The 17456-nt window shown below is 39.3% G+C and overlaps 1 long non-coding RNA gene across 1 annotated transcript in view; it reads right to left on the reverse strand.

Moving 5' to 3' along the window:
* LOC114663510 (uncharacterized) overlaps window positions 1–17456 on the reverse strand; it is a 162501-nt gene that overhangs the window by 25040 nt on the left and 120005 nt on the right. Inside the window, exon 3 of the long non-coding RNA XR_003718135.2 lies at window positions 49–536. This is a non-coding gene — a long non-coding RNA (uncharacterized LOC114663510). The remainder of the gene's footprint in view (window positions 1–48; window positions 537–17456) is intronic.

Below are 17456 nucleotides of genomic sequence, written 5' to 3' on the forward strand. Positions count from 1 at the left end.
GGAGCAAAACAAAGTATTTAGAGTGGCCACTTTAATTGGTACACCTACCGAATGGTGAGTCAACCTTCATTTGCTCTCCCAATTAGACATGCAATGCTCTCACAAAGTTTCAGAAGTTTAACATGGAGATGGTGGCCCATGTTGACTGCAGTTTGTTCCAAATCTTGAGGAAATGACATTCTGGTGGGATCTCTACTGAATACACCATTCCATGTCATCCTGCATATGCTTGATTGAATTAACATCTGGTGAGAAGAGAAGCCACGACATTAATATTAATTCACTGCTACATTCCTGGAGTCATCCCAGAATTTTGCTAGTCTTGACGCATGGAGCATTATCTTGAGGACAAGTCAGTTCACAAATAAATATACTGCTTCTGTGAAGGTTCAGATATCCTGTGGTGTGTAAATGTTGCTCTAACTGTGTCAAAGGAGTCACAACAATTGCATAGTCCATTTAACTTCTTGCCGAATCCATGGTTTCTTGTGGTTTCCACAGTCCCCCTTTAGCATTCCAAAGTCTTCAATTCCAACCTGTAAAAGAATACAAACATGTGATTCAGTGAGGTTGGGTTCTCAGTAGAGAAACAAAACTGAAAAAGAAATCAGCAGGAATTTGACACAAGCCCAGTTATTACAATGGTGTGTTATATACAACTGTGATGTGCTGTAGACATGTTCAAGTAGAAGCTCACTACCTTTCAGTTAAACTTGATCTACTGCTTAACTTACCTACTTACCTTAAACTCCTGCGTGAAACAGTACGGCAAATTTACATAAAACTTTAACAATAGATTTTGGCCTAGACCATTAAGATACGGCAAAAATTCCTAATAAGGTTTACTTGAAACATACATAAGGAACAGGAAAATGGCTAAAAGTTTTATAAAGTAAAAGGGCAGCTCACAGTGCTGTGTTAAAACTGGAGGAGCGCGTCCTGTGTGCTGGAATAAAATCAGAATCATTAGCCAGCTGTTCTCTTACATGAGAAGAGTTTGTAAATCCATTGACTTTCTAATGTCTCCAACCCGACTTTATATTTTCATTCTTTTTTTTATGTATTTCATATGCATTCTAGAGTCATGAGAGGCTGAAGCCTGTATGTTCTACCAAAGATGTTAAAAATCTGGTAAGCCACAAGGGCAAAAGACAAAAAATGGATAAGGATATAAATACTACTATAAGAGATTCCCCTTCGGTCTCAGCTTTAAAATCCCAGCTGAAGACTCATTACTTCAGTTTAGCATACCCTGACTAGAGCTGCTGATTAACTGTACAAACTGCATCTCTGTTGTTAGTCATTAGCACTAAAACATAAGTAACATGATAGTTATAATTTGTTACTAACCTTCACCTATTCTGTTTCTCTTCTCAGAACTCAAATGTGGAACTTGGTGCCACGGCCCACCTGCCAAGTTGTTTTGCCTGCCTAAGGTAAAGTCACCTCTGATGGAGGATCACAGGAATCGTTGGGTAGGGGGGATCCTTTCATCGGATTGTCTGGCCCAGCACTGACTCAGCTGTGGAATGGCCAATAGGATTGATGGCCGAGGTTTCCAGGACTCTGAACAAATCCAAATCGTATCCTGTGATATCATCTACTGTTGAATTCTGCTCTGTATATTATATTGAGGTTACTTGTGTTCTGTTCTGTGTATTGTACTGTATTTACACCCACTGCACGCCCAACCTACCTGGTCTCTCTTTGAACTGCCTTTCCCAAGGTTTCTTCCATTTTTTTTCCCTGAAAGGGTTTTTTTTGGGAGTTTTTCCTTATCTTCTTAGAAAGTCAAGGCTGGGGGGCTGTCAAAAGGCAGGGCCTGTTAAAGCCCATTGCAGCACTTCTTGTGTGATTTTGGGCTACACACAAATAAATTGTATTGTATTAAATTGGTTTGAATCCTACCTGGCAGGGAGAAAATTCTTTATTAGTTGTGGTAATTATAACTCAAAGACACATGATATTCTATATGGTGTTCCACAAGGCTCTATCCTGGGTCCGCTGCTCTTCTCAATCTACATGCTTCCATTAGGTCAGATTATCTCGGGACATAACGTGAGCTACCACAGCTATGCTGATGACACACAGCTGTATATATCAATAGCACCTGATGACCCCAAATCTCTTGATTCGCTAACACAATGTCTAACCTGTATCTCAGAATGGATGAATAGTAACTTTCTCAAATTAAATAAAGAAAAAACCGAAATCTTAGTGATTGGCAATAATGGATACAATGAGGCTATTAGAAATAAACTGGATGCATTAGGATTAAAAGTCAAATCGGAGGTAAAAAGCTTAGGGGTAACCGTTGATTGTAATCTGAATTTTAAATCGCATATTAATCAGATCACTAGGACAGCATTTTTTCACCTAAGAAACATAACAAAATTTAGACCTCTTATATCATCGAAAGATGCAGAGAAATTAGTTCATGCGTTTGTTTTCAGTCGGCTAGATTACTGTAACGCACTCCTCTCAGGACTACCCAAAAAAGACATCAATCATTTGCAATTAGTGCAGAATGCAGCTACTAGAATCCTTACCAGGAAAAGAAAATCCGAACACATTTCTCCAGTTTTGATGTCACTACACTGGTTACCTGTGTCATTCAGAATTGACTTTAAAATTCTGCTTATGGTTTATAAAGCTTTAAATAATCTCGCCCCGGCTTACATATCGGAATGTCTGACACCTTATATTCCAAATCGTAACCTCAGATCCTCAACTGAGTGTCTCCTTAGAATTCCAAGAGCAAACCTTAAAAGAAGTGGTGAGGCGGCCTTCTGCTGTTATGCACCTAAAATCTGGAATAGCCTGCCAGTAGGAATTCGCCAGGCTAATGCAGTGGAGCATTTTAAAAAACTACTGAAAACACATTATTTTAACATGGCCTTCTCATAACTTCACTGTAATTTAATCCTGATACTCTGTATATCCAATTCATTATAATAACTATTCATTCAAAATCTGTACTAACCCCTACTCTCTCTTCTGTTTCCTTTTCCGGTGTCCTGTTGGTGGTGGCTTGCGCCACCACCATCTACCCAAAGCACCATGATGATCCAACAATGATGGATGGATTAAAAGCCAGAAGTCTGTATGACCATCAGCATCAAGAGACTCTGTGAAAACCCAAACTACAAAGAGGACTATTTCATTTATGTTAGGTAGATTGCCCAGAGGGGACTGGGTGGTCTCGTGGCCTGGAACCCCTACAGATTTTATTTTTTTCTCCAGCCTTCAGGAGTTTTTTTTTTGTTTTTTCTATCCACCCTGGCCATCGGACCTTACTCCTTTCTATGTTAACTAATGTTGTCTTATTTTAATTTTGTATTTTGTCTTTTATTTTTCTTTTCTTCATTATGTAAAGCACTTTGAGCTACTTTTTGTATGAAAATGTGCTATATAAATAAATGTTGTTGTTGTATTGTATTTAAATCGAAACCTGACTGAAATTATAACCATAAAGACAAAATTACCATGTGACAAGCCCAATACATCAATAAAGAAAGAATTGAAGTCTAAGAATCAAAGCAGAGAGTTCTAGATACAAGTGTTTCAAAGGAAAGCTCTAGTGCAGTGATTTTTAACCTTTTTTGAGTCTCGGACCCCTTTAAATATCTGATGAAAGCTATGGACCCCCTTCCCCAGAAATATTCACATAAACACAACTTTGCATGCAATGAATATAATGTACTTTATTTATCAAGATTTGATTGTCTCATACATATATGACATACACAAAGTATTTCATCCATCCATTATCCAACCCACTATATCCAATTAAAATTTAAAGTAAACAATCTAAAAAATACACTCCAAAAAGTAATGGCCACCCATAATTATGAAATACAATCCTCTTGTGCAAATTAAAACAGATCTACTACTACCATGTTATCTACTACCATTACTACTACTACTACTACAGATCTTCAGGAGTTCAGATCTACTGTGCAAAATACCAACAGATATTAGCAGTACAGACTTTATTAACTTCTTCAATGAGAAAATTAAAAATGTAAGATCCCAGATCTCAGCATCACAGTACAAACCACATACTAGCTTAGCAGACCCTGTCTCACATTGCATTCAGCACTTTAGTAATTTTAATCCTGTAACTGAGCAGGAAGTCTTAACTTTAATTTCTAAAATGAAGCCCCCTACTTATTCCCTAGATCTAGTGCCAACAAAACTAGTAAAAAATGCAATGGATGTTCTTGCAGCGCCTATTCTAAACATTATCAATAGTTCATTATTGCATGGCACAGTACCTGATGCACTAAAAGTGTCAGTCATTAAACCATTACTTAAAAAGTCAGACCTAGACCCACACATAATAAATAATTATAGGCCTATTTCAAATTTGCCCTTTCTCTCTAAAATACTAGAAAACGTAATCGCTAATCAGCTTCAGTCACACGTTACACATCACAATTTATTTGAGAAATTCCAGTCTGGTTTTCGCACTGGTCACAGTACAGAAACGGCACTAACACGGGTTGTAAACGACATTCTGTTATCCTCTGAAGAAGGAAACTCCACTGTAATTATGTTGTTGGACTTAAATGCAGCATTTGACACCATCGACCATTCTATTTTACTGCACAAGCTAGAAAATGATGTTGGCCTTACAGGCACTGTGCTCGCTTGGTTTAGCTCTTATTTATCAAATTGATTCTAATATGTACAGAAATGTGCTGACAGTACTCCATCATTATACACAGAAGTGAGATATGGTGTCCCGCAGGGCTCAGCACTGGGACCTTTACTGTTTTCACTTTACATGCTTCCACTGGGATCTATCATTAGGAAATATAATGTTAATTTTCACTCGTGTGCAGATGACACCCAGTTATACCTTTCATTTAGATCAAATGAAGTTTCTCCGATGTTGTCTTTAATTAGTTGTGTTAGTGAATTAAAGGAGTGGATGGATGAGAACTACTTGTCTTTAAACACAGATTAAACAGAGATGTTAATTGTTGGAGGGAATGATGCTGATCACAACAATATTTTGTCATCATTTAACTTAGTTGAAATCATCAGTAATTTTACTGAATCAGTCCGCAATCTAGGAGCTATCTTTGACTCTAGTATGTCATTTAAAGCGCATATTACAAAGTTGTCCAAGTCATGTTTCTTCCATCTTAAAAATGTTGTGAAATTAAGGTGCTTTCTAAATAAACAGGATTCTGTGAAATTAATTCATGCATTTATCTCTAGTAGGATTGACTACTGCAATGCGGTGTTCACTGGATGTTCAAACTGTTCTTTATACAGCCTCCAGTTAATCCAAAATTCTGCTGCAAGAATTATTACAAGAACAAGAAAATACGAACACATAACTCCAGTTCTTAAATCTTTACACTGGCTCCCGGTTAAGTTTAGGGCAGATTTCAAAATCCTCCTTTTAATATATAAAGCATTAAATGGCCAAGGTCCGGCTTACTTGTCTGAACTTATCATGACTTACAAACCAGAGCGCACATTAAGATCTCAAGATGCCGGTCTGCTTACGATTCCAAGGATTAATAAAATAACAATGGGAGGTCAAGCTTTTAGTTACAGGGCCCCTAAACTGTGGGATGGTCTGCCTGCTACTATAAGAGATGCTCCTTCGGTCTCAGCTTTTAAATCCCGGCTGAAGACTCACTACTTCAGTTTAGCATATCCTGACTAGAGCTGCTGATTAACTGTGCAGACTGCAGCTCTGTTGTTTGTCATTAGCACTAAAACATAAGTAACATGATTGTTATAATTTGTTACTAACCTTCACCTATTCTGTTTCTCTTCTCGGTACTCAAATGTGGAACTTGGTGCCACGGCCCACCTGACAAGTTGTTTTGCCTGCCTAAGGTAAAGTCATCTCTGATGGAGGATTACAGGAATCGTTGGGTAGGGGGGTCCTTTCATCGGATTGTCTGGCCCAGCGCTGTCTCAGCTGTGGAATGGCCAAATAGGGGAGGCAGCTTGATGACTGAGGTCTCCAGAATTCTAAAAAATCCAAATCATATTATGTGACATCATCTACTGTTAACTTCTTCTCCGTATTTGTAAAATTTTAATTTTTATACTGTTGAGGATTTGTTCTGTTTTGTATATTGTATTGTATTGACCCCCTTCTTTTTGAAACCCACTGCACGCCCAACCTACCTGGAAAGGGGTCTCTTTTTGAACTGCCTTTCCCAAGGTTTCTTCCATTTTTTCCCTACAAGGGTTTTTTTGGGAGTTTTTCCTTGTCTTCTTAGAGAGTTAAGGCTGGGGAGCTGTCAAGAGGCAGGGCCTGTTAAAACCCATTGCGGCACTTCTTTTGTGATTTTGGGCTATACAAAAATAAATTGTATTGTGTTGTATTGTACTACTACATCTACTCTCTCGTTATCTACTTTACTTCAATAAGAAGGTTGTTCTTATTTGAATAAGAATATGAAACTGTGGAGTGGTCTTCAACAAGGTGACTTGCATATCATCTTTGACATCCAATCTATTTCGACTTTTTGTTTTGATAGAAACAAGTGCTGAAAACCCTGAAAGGTATGTATAGTGAATATAAATGTTAATTTTTATCGGACTCTCACAGGCCCCCTGAAACCCATCCATGGACCCCCTAGGGGTACACAGACCTCAGGTTAAGAACCCTTGCTCTAGTGTAAAGGGTCGCCATTGAATCCACCAACTTAGATGATGGTTGACTTGCAATGGCAGCTTAAATAATGTTTCCCAATACAATTTCCAGGATTATGTCCTTGACGATGAACAACTGCGTCTTTGTACTGTCTGGGTTCTGATTTCATGACAGTAAGTTCCAGCCACCATACAAAACCTCACACTGTTCCATTCTGTCTGAACTAGTGTGGTGGTGATGTGTCACCCATTGCATGGCTGCACAAGATCATTTTTAACCAGCGGAAGTGAGAAGCTGGATTTGCCAGGCTGAAAGTTGGAGCAGATGGAAAAATTAAGCAATAATTTATAAGTTTTGGCCCTGCCTGTGGAACAGATATCTGGAATGGCAGGCATGAAGTGAAGTTCTTTGTTAAAGTGTTTCACCAAAAAGGTACAATCAAGTAAAGTCTGAACTGCTCTCTGAGGTGACCTCCTTACTTCTACCCCAGGCATCATAGACAGTATTAACCCCCATCTTTAATGTCAATCAGGAATAGGAGGCCAGGGTGATCATATCTGGGCTTGACAGCACTCAAAACCTAGAAAGGTTCTTGTAATCCTTCAACAATGAATGAACGTTTGTCTCCATTTTTGATGATTCTGCGCATTCTCTTTTAATTGCTACATTTTCCCCTACGGGTGTGCAATGCTTGCTGTATTGCATTTGTTTTCAACACTACCAATTTAGAAATCACTTCCAGTTTGCCGTTCTGGGTGGTCCTAACACAAGGGAGTCATGTGAACACTTTTAAGTCGTCGCTCCAAGTTGTCAAGTTGTGTCTTCGATAACGTTGACAAGTTGCGAAAGCAGCATTTGCTTCCCACGTGCTGTCAGAACACAATGCCAAACACAGCCATCCCTGCCTATCATCAGGCAAACCACCTGCTGGTGAGTGAGCAGAAGAAGTCAACTGTGACAGGACATATTCAGATATTCTCCTTGGAGCTGGGCCGATTTCATAAGATGGCTGTGAGGTTTTACAGCTTCTTAATGTTCTTTACACGTCTTATTCCTTATATTTTTGTGTATTATTCACTTTTGCTAACTACTGCTATTCTGTGGTCTTCCATATTGTCAGTACTTTCTGAAAGTATTTAAACTTCTTCACTTTCCACACACTTTATTGTGTTGTAGATTTAATATTAAATGGATAAATTTGCCATTTTTGCCCATCAAGCGATACTCAATAACCCATAATGACAGTGAAAGAAATGTTTCAGAAAGGTTTTCAAATTTATTAAAAATCAAAAACTGGAATCTCTCATTCATGTACGTATTTAGACTCTTGATTCGATACTTTGAAGAAGCCTGTGTGGCAGCACTTCCAGCTTTTGGCCTTCTTGGCTAAGTTTCTAGAAGCTTTATGTACCTGGATTTGGGCAGCTTATCTCATTCTTGGTGTCAGAAACCTCTCAAGTTCCTTTAGGTTGACTGCAGGCAATGAGACAAGTTTGCAGGTAGAGAAAAAAATATGCATTTCCTTCTCAATTCCCAGATTTATTTATGTATGGATGACATAGACAATTCATTTTACCAATGAAAAATCACTCTTCCAATTATTAAACAATTACTTTTTTTATATTGTACAGTTTGAGAAATTCAGTGACTGAAACAATGGAATTCAGGTCTCAGTGAAACACTCAAGCACTTAAACATGATAGGAGTAATTCACTATATGTGTATTTAGTTAGTACAGAAAACTTCTCATAACAACATTTTTCTTCTTCTTTACAGGTAGTCCCCAATCCAACATATGACTTACAAACGGGGCCACAGCTGCTCCTTCATCTGTCCGGGGGACGCGACGCAGGCTCCTCAGTAACTGCCGCTCCAGAATCTTCGACCTGGGGACGCTGCAAGCGATGGCTGGATGGAGGCTGGAGGAGGGCGATTTCACTGCTCTGCTCACGCAGTGTGGTGTCCCTTGGGCGGCTCCAGTTGATGAATGGGACGGTGGGAGCAGCACCCCATTCATTCTCAGTGTGCGTGGCAAGTGCTGACCCGGGGTCCATAGTCGCCAGGTGGTTCGCTACGCGCCCACCACACCACCGCAGCTACTGCTCTTGACTGAACAGAGGCTGGATGGAGCAGAGGGGGGCGTTTCACTGCCCACCCACCACACAGCCTTGCAGTGCCCCTCGAACGGCTGCCCTGTTTGTTCTTGGTGGGCGGATAGTGATGCTACAAGCGGTGACCCGGTTGTGGCTAAACGGAGGCCATTGAGGGTGAATGGGGCGGCAGGGGGCAGCATTGTAGTGTGCCTTGGGTGGTTGCCTGTTGAATGGGGGTGGTGGTGGGTGAGTCACTACCTGCCTTTGGCTACACCCTGTTCGTTCTCAGTGGGCAGATGTTGCATTAGGCATACTGTATGCAAGTGGAGGCGACTATGTGGTGGACGGGTGGTGAACCACCCCTTGCCACCCCCATTCATTCTCAATAGCAAGCCTGTCTCTCATCAGTACGCCAGACGTGTTGACGACGGGTGCCTTTCTGCTGTGATAACGTGTACAGTGCTGTGCAGAAGAGCTCATCTTAACCTTTTGTCTTCACCCTTCAAGAATGTCTCTGAAACATAAATCTGATGCAAGCGCTGGTGATACAGTAAAGAAGAAAAAAACCATTACCATTGAAAATAAAGTAGAAAAAGGTCAGAGAGAGGTGAAACTCCATCATTCATTGGCAAAGCACTTGGTTACAGTCGGTCAACAACAGCATTTATTAAAATAATGTACCTGTTCCGACTTACATACAAATTCAACGTAAGTACAAACCTGCAGTCCCTATCTTGTGCGTAACCCTGGGACTGCCTGTATATGAAAAGTTATCAAACTATGTTTCCTAAGCTAACATAGCACTGACTGTAGAGTTCACTTAAAAATGACACATAAAATATCACCAAATTTATACTCTACAGTGTTTCTTTTTTCTTTTTTTTTTGTTGTTCAATAAATGCAGTATTTCTCCTAAATTCAAAAAAAAATCTAATTTAGTATTTTCCCTATAAGTTAAAGTGCCTCTTATTATCAGGGAGCCGCAAGAGCCTGATGTGTGTGTGTGTGTGTGTGTGCGTGTGTGTGTGTGAAAGGTACTTGGAATGATTCTCTGCTGAGGATTTGTAAGAAATTCAGACCACACACTGTGAAGAAATGTGCCTAATACTGATAGCTAAAAGGCAAAAATGGGCTTTAGGTAATATCAATTTTTAAATATTCGAGCGAAATATTTGTTATGTTCTGAAATTTGTTCAAATTTCCTTAATCATGTTTTACTTAATCTTCCTGAGATTCTGTTCTATTCAAAATGAATAAATATGGAATCAACGCTGCTACTTTATCATTTACATAATAAAATATTTTTTTATTAAACGGCACTACATTCCCAATGTACTTGAAACAAGATATTTAAAAAGGAAAAAAATGGTAAACCATCAAGTTTGCCAACAAAATTAATAAAAAAAAAAAAATGCCATTCTAGCAGGACAAAAAGGGTAAATTACACTCTTCACTAAACAAGTAAAGTTTTTATGAAGATCTTGTCACCAGTCCTGTCAGCAGGTCCTTCAACCTGCATTGAAAACTTGGGGGTTGGTGGCAGGATTGGCACTCGAGCCGCTGAAAAAAAACCTCACAGTGATCTGTTTGAACCAGTGTGCTGCTGAGGTGTCACCTGTTGAACGGCTGCACTTGGGTCCTAATTTAGGATCCTGAGGTGATTCGTTGTATGCTAGGTGCGGCAACACCTTGTATCAGTTCATGCTCCCAACCTCCACCCCCAACTGTCTTAAGTAACATTTATGTGAAAACCAATTTAATTATATTTAAATACTAGGAGGCTCTGCCCCCTGCTCACTTCGCTTGCCCACCCCTGGGTTTGGTTTACCGGATATAGAATTTAAAGAGATTGTTATTTTCATGGGAATTGTTACATATGCATTATTTTCACTTTTACATTAAAACTTTTGTAAAAACAATACTGTACTTGTCCATTATTTCTATCCCCGGGCGTGGTTAAATCTCTTTCTCGCAGGACGTATAACACTGCTCGCGTTGTGAAGTGGGGGGCGGCTGAACGCACGCTAAGGAGAAGCAGTTGGATCATCTGCTGGCTTGTTGCTGCTGCTGGTGAGCTGTGTATTCTGCTTGTCGTGCTGTTTGTCGATCATTTAAAATCCTGTACAACAGCTGTCCTTTTGCCACTTCACATTTCCGCCGCTCATGTTGTGAAGGCTGAACGCATGCTAAGGAGTAGCAGTCGGATCATCTGCTGGCTTGCTGCTGCTGGCGAGCTGCGTGTTCTGCTTGTTGCTTGTCGTTGTTTTAAGAGCTGGGAGCACATGAAGTGTATCTGCTGACAGCAATCCAACAACTGCTAGGTTAGATGTCCGTGAACTTGTTTTAAATGTTGTCTCACTGCCTTGTCTCGCATGACATTAAAGTGTCTCTTGCGGGACGTCAAATTGTCTTCTGAGAAGATCACATCTTGTCTCCATAGTCTCCCTTCCAAGATTTTTTTTTTTTATAATAGAGAAATTACATTATATTGCATATTACACATATATATGTATTTTATGTACTGCATGTATATATAATACTGAACAAGTCTTCCCATCCTTTATAATGGGGGTAACCACCTGTGTTCAGGTTTAACCAATCACATTTTGAATCACAGACAAAGGTCATTTTTCTTCACCTGACATTAGTTAAAGTGCTTCTGATTGGCCCTAAATATATCATCTGGTCCTCTAGGCTTGCCCTGAGTGCAGAGATAACTATGGGCCACAAGAAGCTAATAAAATATCTATGGAATCTTAATGTAGAAAGGTACTGAGCAGGAGAAGGTTCCAGACATAACACAACTAAGGTGTTAAAAGTTTACTTTTATTTGTTGTTCACTTATATACATAATGGCAGTTAAATGTTACTAAGGTTTAAAAATGTCTGCATCCAATATACTATATATATATATATATATATATATATATATATATAGATATATATAGATATATATAGATATATATATTTATTTATAGTCATGCATTGGGAACATCTTTAAGTCTCCCAGAAGGTAAATGATACCATCCTGAGCAGTGAAGGCGCATCATCACCGATCACCTCTCCTTTTCACCCACGGTTTCAAAGCTCAATGGCCAGAGGACCAGTGACCCAGTTCCGTTAAAGAGGACAGATCGCTCTCTACCTACAACATAACAAAAAAAAATGTAATACTCTGATCTTCACTCTGCCAAATAAGCAAACCCCAGCTGGCATAGCACAGCTCAGAGGCATACACCTGACGAGCCCCAATAAGGGTGAAACACATATCATGTACTCTTTGTATTGTTTGGCAGATGCTGTATCATATATATATACTGTAGCTCTGGTCTCCTCAGAAGACTGTTTGAGATTGAATGCCAACTTCTGGAGGTCTTTCGATTTAAGCATGGCTGCAGCTTTTATTTTCTGGGACGCTCTGTGCCCCACAGGTGACAGTATAAAATGTCAGGACAAACTATGTATTTTTCAAAATTTATAGAAAATGCTTCACTTTAGGACACATTTTTCACATGGTAAACGCATATATACAATGTTTGTGAAGAAATAACTTAAAAACTACCTTTAAAGAAAACGGTGAGAGAACTTGCCTATAAAGTGGGGTCTTATGTTGTGTTCACACGCTATCAGAGTTTTCTGAGTTTCCTATTTCCAGTGTAAATAAAAAAAGCAATTACAGATAAGCTGTATTTTTTCATGAAAATCAAAAGCAAACCAAACATAAAATTTGTAAAATATTGCAATTCAATCACAAAAATGTTATTTCTGGCAGACCAGGTTATATATTTTTTTATTTTACACAGTTGACTAAGGTGAAAGGTCAGTTTTATGTCACAACTTGCAGACCTTCAGTAGGCTTGTTATCTTCGAACTGTCTGAGTTCATTGGAGATTCAAAAGGAATTTTTCATTCCATAAAATAGTACGTGAACACAGCTTAGGCCAGGAAAAAGTGGGAAAAATTGATTGACACAACTCTAATTTTTAATTGAAACCCCGCTGAGACCAAGGTTCAAAGGGGACCTCAAAGTCAGAGCAGTTCCGATTTTGGAGGTGCAAGGGTCCTGCTTGTTTTCCCCTTGTTGTGCTGAACAGTGTAGATATAAGTGCAAATGTCATAATCGTCCATATATATAAAATGGTAATGGTTGTCTGTTTGTCATGGAAAAGCTGGCAGCCCACTTGGTCTTGAACCTTGATCTTGGTCTTAATTGATTAATTGAGACCTTATAACATGTGCGTAATGTGTGGGGGTGTGGGCTACCTCTGCCATGTAATTGGGCTTTGGGTTCTTCTCAAGACAAGCAGTGTCATGGCCACACAACATGGCCGACAGGAAAAGAACAACAGCATGGGCACACAGCATAGCTGACAAGAAAAGAACTGTGCCGACATCTGCTAACAGTGAAACATATTGCACAGGCCAAATGATCGTTTTCACTGTAGACACAAGTCACATACACCAAGAGCAAAAGGAAGTCATAGATGACCAAAGAATTTCAGGTGCGGTCTACCTCCATTAAATAATCAGGCTTAAGGTTCGACTCACGACAAGCAGTGGTGCGGCCATGCGACGCAAAAAAAACAAGAAAAGAACAATAGCAGCAGGCATGCGGTTAGGCACATTGTACAGGGCAACCAATTATCTTCATCATAGATGGAATTCATATGGCATGAAAAATGTAATGGCACCCTCAGCAGAGTGACCAGGGGTGCTGTGTTTTGTAAGAAGTGCTTGAACCATTTTTCATTGAGGACCAGCGATCCGAGTGTTGTATAAGCCTGTACTGTACACAGGAACCCATCCATCCATCCATTATCCAACCTGCTATATCCTAACTGCAGGATCACGGGGGTCTGCTGGAGCCAATCCCAGCCAACACAGGGCTTAAGGCAGGAAACAAACCCTGGGCAGGGCACCAGCCCACCACAGACACAGGAACCTCTTAGTAAAAATATTAGAAAATCTCATTTATTTAAAATGAAAAATGTATCAAAATAACAAATAAAAACGCAAACCCTCCCACATACATGCACTGAGACTCTGAGAATGTCGTACCGTTTGCATTATTCTCACTCGTAAGTCAAATTTGCAGTCGTTGCTCCTTCAGTCCACTTTGTAAGCAACTTAACACGCTATGTTTTCAGGAATCAGCAGAGTTCCCATTTCCTTTTTAAAAGTTGCCTGCCACCATCTCATAGTTCTCACAGTTGCATGCTGTACTGAAGGTTATGAGGAGGGCTTTTTCTGCACATTTTACAGCCTAATTTGAACGACTGAGGAAATCTAATATGCTTTTTTACATTTGAAAGACAAGCCCATCTCCTTTTGCTTTCTCCGAGTCTTGTTTGGTTTGCCTTCATATCAGAGCGTCCTCACATTTTCTAGCTTTAAACCCTTGTACGTTTACCTCAAACATCTCAACTCTTCCAAGTGAAAAGGTAAAGCTACAATGCCAAGCCCTACAACTGAATTGTCTTCACACACTTCATGAAATGGTTACTCATTTGCGTACCTTCAACTTTGTGACTGATGCTTGAACATTATCCTGAAGAATTTGTTGATATTGGGTTGAATTCATCCGCCCCATGACTTTAACAAGGGCCCCAGTCCCTGAACTAGCCACACAGCCACACAGCATGATGGAACCTCCACCAAATTTGACAGTAGGTAGGAGGTGTTTTTCTTGGAATGTGGTGTTCTTCTTCCGCCATGAAAAGCGCTTTTTGTTCTGACCAAATAAGTACATTTTTGTCTCATCAGTCCAAAGCACTTTGTTCCAAAATGAATCTGGCTTGTCTAAATGAGCATTGGTATACAACAAATGATTCTGTTTGTGGTGTGAGTGCAGAAAGGGCTTCTTTCTCATCACCCAGCCATACAGATGTTCTTTGTGCAAATTGCGCTGAATTGTAGAACAATTTACAGATACACCATCTGCAGCAAAATGTTCTTGCAGGTCTTTGGAGGTGATCTGTGGGTTGTCTGTAACCATTCTCACAATCCTGCACATATACCACTCCTGTATTTTTCTTGGCCTGCCAGACCTGCTGGGTTTAACAGCAACTGTGCCTGTGGCCTTCCATTTCCTGATTCCATTCCTTACAGTTGAAACTGACAGTTTAAACCTCTGAGGTAGCTTTTTGTTGCCTCCCCCTAAACCATGAGACTCAACAATCTTTGTTTTCAGATGTTTTGAGAGTTGCTTTGAGGATCCCATGCTGTCACTCTTCAGAGGAGAGTCAAAGGGAAGGAAGCACAACTTGCAATTGACCACCTTAAATACCTTTATATCTCATGATTGGACACACCTGTCTATGAAGTTCAAGGCTTATTGAGCTCATCCAACCAATTTGATGTTGCAAGTAATCAGCATTGAGCAGTTACAGGCATTCAAATCAGCACAATGAAAAGGGGACCCACATTTTTGCACAGCCAGTTTTTCACATTTGATTTAATTTCATACAACTAAATACTGCTTCACTAAAAATCTTTGTTCAGAAAACACCCCAGTACTTAGATGTTCATAGGAAATGAAAGACATACCACTGTTATCTTTTTTGTTGAAAGTAGAGTACATTATTATGCAGGCTGAGGAGGTTCCCAAACGTTTTCATATGACTGTATATATGTATATATATATATATATATATAATCTATGTATGTGTATAAATTATTTATATAAATATGCAGTATACAGAAGCTTAGACATCTCTTACTTTTCAAATTTGTTATTATTTTTTTAAACCTCAAAAGTAGTATTATAAAGATGGAAACTGCACAGATGGCATAAAATATGAGTACCAGAATCTTCTGAACCAAAAAACAAAATGTGCCAAAGTTAACACGTGTGATGCAGACGAGTCACGTCGATATTCCAATCTCAGAATATGCCGTTTTCAGAACGTGTCCTGTAAAATCCAAAAACAACTTTTCTTATTTCCAGAATCTGGAAGTCACTCCCTGAAGGGGATTAAAGTGGCACCTCCATGAATATTCACTACAGCAGCTGCAGTAACTGTGAAACATGCAGGATTTAAAACTTAGGCACTGACACCAGAAAGATCAGGCTCTGAAAAAGAGAGATTACAGCAAAGCGAGAAATAATCAAGCCGAGGTGTAAAATTTATCAACTTTTTTTCTTTCTTCTTTAATTAATATCATTAATTGATCAGCCAAGAACCAGAATTGAAATAAATGGAGCGAAAAATGATTTGTAATTTTTTTCATATGGCAGATTTAATTTTGGTCAGAGCTAACTGTGTAATTAATGTGTGTATAAATTATATTGTATTTATTATCTCGGTGATGGGATTGCTAATTTTATTTAACACCTTCTGTGACTATTGTTTTTAACTCTTCTTTGGACACACACATTCAGGTGTTCAACATGCTGTACCATCAGAAAGTATTCAGACCCCTTCAGTGGGATAGGTCCGTTTTTTATTTTTAATAAATTGACAATAATTCCAATTTTTCTGTTTTAGCTTTGCCATGCTGGGGTATCGAGTGTTGCTTGACGAGACAAAAATGAATTTAAATGATTTTAGCATAAGGCTGTAACATAACAAAATGTGAAAAAGTGAAGGGGTCTGAATACATACTGAAGGTACTGTATGTATATTAAAAATATAGCTTTATTCCTAACATTCTTTAGAATAAAGGTTAATAATTAATCAAAGAGTAATAAAAAAATGTCTTTTCATACACAAATATTGCAATTGAGTTTTCTTTTCAACTCAGGAGTTTTGGAGCTAAAAGTAAATTACTGTATATATTTGGAATTTTCAACTGTTGCTCATTTGGTATAAATGCTGTTTACATACCGTATATACTCGTGTTTAAGTTCTCCCACGGATAAGTCGGGGCTTGTTTTAACTGTATAATTTCTGAAATGTTATAATGTTGGTCATATAAGTCGAATGTGGAAAACTCAGGCTATTGGTCCAAGAGATTATGATATGCCAACGCCCACCTGAGCGAGTAACCACGGAGCACACGGCCTTTTATTTCTATGTATTGTGCCTACGTGACCACACGGTAATACCCAAACTATTCCGAAGCGACGTTTGCACTGATTTGTGTTTTTTGTATCTCACACCCTCATACACCTTTATCGTAAGAGCATCCTTTATGTACGATGGAGCGTTCGATCAGAAGAAAGTATGAAGCTGGCTTTAAATTAAAAGTCGTTGAAGTGGCAAAAGAAATTGGTAACTGCGCTGCTGTAACAAAATTCGATGCGTCTAAGAAACTGATGTGAGAGTGGAAGAGGCAAGAAGATTATTAATTAAGTGTTGTATTTTTGAACGGGCGTATAAGTCGGGGTCTGATTTTATGATCGAGTATATACAATAGTGTGGTGGGACCGGGCCATCAGCAAGGCACAAACACGATCGCACACAGTGTCCCGGTTCAAATAAAGGATGGTTTATTAACCAAATTCCTCCACAATGTAGCAAAAGCATAAGCAAAACTCAAGTAATATCTTTCTTTCTCTTTCTCTCTACAAATCACAATTCCTTTCATTACCGCACTGCACTCCGCCAGTCAAGTGTTGTTCTACGACTCGCCTGGACAAGGGAGTGCAGTCCCTTTTATTAAGGACTAGGGAGTACTTCCGGTGTCAGGCCGATGGAAATACTTCCAGGACATACAGAAGTCCAACTTATTAGGGAGCGTATCTCCTTGCAGCGCCCCCCCTTGCAGAACCCATGGTTCCCCAGCAGGGC

The sequence above is a fragment of the Erpetoichthys calabaricus genome, chromosome 13 (genome assembly GCF_900747795.2).
Source record: "Erpetoichthys calabaricus chromosome 13, fErpCal1.3, whole genome shotgun sequence".
NCBI classification, from domain to species: Eukaryota; Metazoa; Chordata; class Cladistia; order Polypteriformes; family Polypteridae; genus Erpetoichthys; species Erpetoichthys calabaricus.